Source organism: Nicotiana tabacum, chromosome 11, assembly GCF_000715075.1.
Source record: "Nicotiana tabacum cultivar K326 chromosome 11, ASM71507v2, whole genome shotgun sequence".
NCBI lineage: Eukaryota > Viridiplantae > Streptophyta > Magnoliopsida > Solanales > Solanaceae > Nicotiana > Nicotiana tabacum.
This window is the reverse complement of record NC_134090.1, coordinates 8,956,533-8,959,466: the sequence shown is the minus strand read 5'-3', so window position 1 is coordinate 8,959,466 and position 2,934 is coordinate 8,956,533.

Genomic DNA, 2,934 nt, shown 5'->3' with positions numbered 1-2,934 from the left:
CATTTAGAACATTAAGCATATATCATGTAAAAATCAGATAATAAATAAAGCCAAATAACAACAGTTATTCTAAGCTCGAATTCTTAACCCTGAACCAGTGGTTCTGGGTAAAGGTCCCCAGCAGAGTCGCCAGAGCTATCACACCTCCTTTTTCCGCGCCCGTGAGGGTACAAGGGAGTTTTTCCAATTAAAGGACAATCGAAACGGGATTGGTTTATTTATTTCATAGTCGCCACTTGGGAGATTTAGGGTGTCCCAAGTCACCAATTTTAATCCCGAATCGAGGAAAAGAATGACTCTATATTACAGTCTGCGTACCAGAAATCTGGATAAGGAATTCTGTTAACCCGGGAGAAGGTGTTAGGCATTCCCGAGTTCCGTGGTTCTAACACGGTCGCTCAACTGTTATATACGGCTTGATTATCTGATTTTATACAAGTGTGAACTTATGTGCAAAAATTAACTTTAAACCGCTTTTATCATTTACTGTTTTTCTTATCAAGAATTGCAACGTTGTGAAAATGTATCTCGAACCGCGTTACAATCAATGTACCCGTGGTCGTCGACACACTTTGACTCCGTTGAGATTTGGATTTGGGTCACATCAATGTGCACCCGAGTTTAAGGAAGTTAAATTATTAAAGGCGCGCCTAAAGAGTCTAACGTATTGTTATTTTAGGAGGGTTGTGAGATTTTGCTAAACAACCCGTCCTGGAAACTAAATGCTTCGATAATATACATTTTAACAAGGGCCCCGCATCTGCGCGTTTCGTTTATTTCCGTCGAGGCTCATCTCGTTCTTATTTTAAAAGGATATCCTATAGCAACTACGCTTCTTGTCTTGTTTGTCCTTATCAATTGAAAACAGTAGATAGTCCTAATTAATTACATGCTTGCAAGTTGTTTGTAACAACATTCAGAAATGCTTAAAATCAGACACGAGGCTGCATGCACAGTCAGCCGAACAAATAATCACGGGCCCAAATCCAGCCCAAGCGTGATTGGCCAGACCTGGGCCACTACTTGTTCGAAGCAGGCCGGCTTGGCCTGTTTTGGCCTGAACTCGACCTTTATGAGGTTGAGGCCCTGAATTTGTGTTCCTGATCTTAAAACATGGTTTTAAGAGTTATATATAGCAATTTATTGGAAAGGAAAGAACTTATTTACAGTGTACGAATTTCATGCTTGGCATACATTACAGGCTTATACTACACCTTTGAACTAAATATGAGATACAAACTACTGCCTTGGGCATACTCTCATCACCAACCTATATGCACATTCTAGCATTCAACTACCATGCATTGACATTTATAGGCATGAAGACTACCTCTAGTACCCAGAACAAAAATGTAAAACTATTACACATTGCATGAATATTTAATGTAACAATCTATATCTATAAAAAAACATTCTTCAGGTCTTTCATTTACATTCATGCTCAAATTTCCAGCTACATCTGACAGTGTATTGGGTGTGTACCTGGTATAGAAAGGAAAGGAAGAAAGGGAGTAATCAGTTGAGTAGTGTGCCACAAAAAACAACAGCAGCAGACACACAGCAACAACACAGCAACAACCAACAACCACGAGTGTTTTTTACAGTCCACAGACAACCAGCAGTATTTCCCAGAACAAAAGAACCAACAGATAGTTGTGTACCAAACGAACAAATCCCAGGAAAGAGTGATGAAATAAACAGCAATAACAGAGTATTCAATGCAGCAACACTACCAATTCAACAACCAGAATCAGCTCAGTCAGTGCTAAAGAAACAGAACTTGGCCAAGACAGCTTGACCAATATGAACTCTTAGATAGCTCTCAGACAGTGTTTGGTTACAATGTTTTACTGAAACTCTCTTCTGTTTTCAGTCTTTTTCTTTAAAATCACAAAACCTTTCTCAAGACTAAAAATTCCAGCCTCCAGACTCCAAAAATTCTTTTTCCTCTTCTAATCGAAGGTCTGCCTCTTTTATAGCCTAACCTTAATACTTTAACAGTCTGTTTTGACAACTCAAAATTCCCCCTCCCCGTTGTTTTTCCACTCACTTATTTTAAATAACAAAACTCCCATGAAATCCCTGTCAGCCCCTCTCTCTTTTTTGTTAAAGTGTCCTAGTTCCTTATTTATTTAACCCAAAGTATGGGCAGCAGGAATATAATCTGACATCACATGCTGTCCAATTATTTTAATTTCCTAAAGCTAACCATACACATGCTGCCCAGACTGTCTAAACCAAATAAACATGGCATCGTATTTTAAAATCAAAGTCTGAATCTGCCATTATAACCTTTCCCCTAGATGTTCTTTAATTCAATTTGAACAAAATCAATAGGCAATACAATTCAGTTCCTAATGGGACTCAAATACGATCACAGCAGAAATAAGCAATACGAATCAAGTTGTTACCATTAACGATTGAAACTAATTGACGACATATATCGACTCGACTATATTAATCGTAACACATAACAATCAATCGTTCATACAAACAACACGTATAGAGTCCCGAATGACTTCAGACAAATTTGTTCAAACACTGGGAACTTATATGAATTAAACTCGTTTGACGACTAATCTAATTGATGAGCATGTATATCACAGGGTATATTCAGAACACAAACAGAAGATAATTGACCAAATAAAAAGGCCTTTAACAGAGATGGAAGAAATCCGAATGAAAAATAACAAAATAACAAACAAACACAACGAAACATGCTGACAACTTAATTAGAACTAAAACAAAAGAAAGGAAAACTTACCAAAAGAGTTTGAAATCAAAATGACCCAAATCTGACTCAACTTCGAACTCTTGAAGCCGAACAAACTTTAATCAGGGTGTTCTCACATGAGAACACCTTGATTAAGGTCTATTAGACCTCAAACCCTTGCTAAGACCGGCCGGATTCCAAGGCTATTAGTGTTCTAGGTT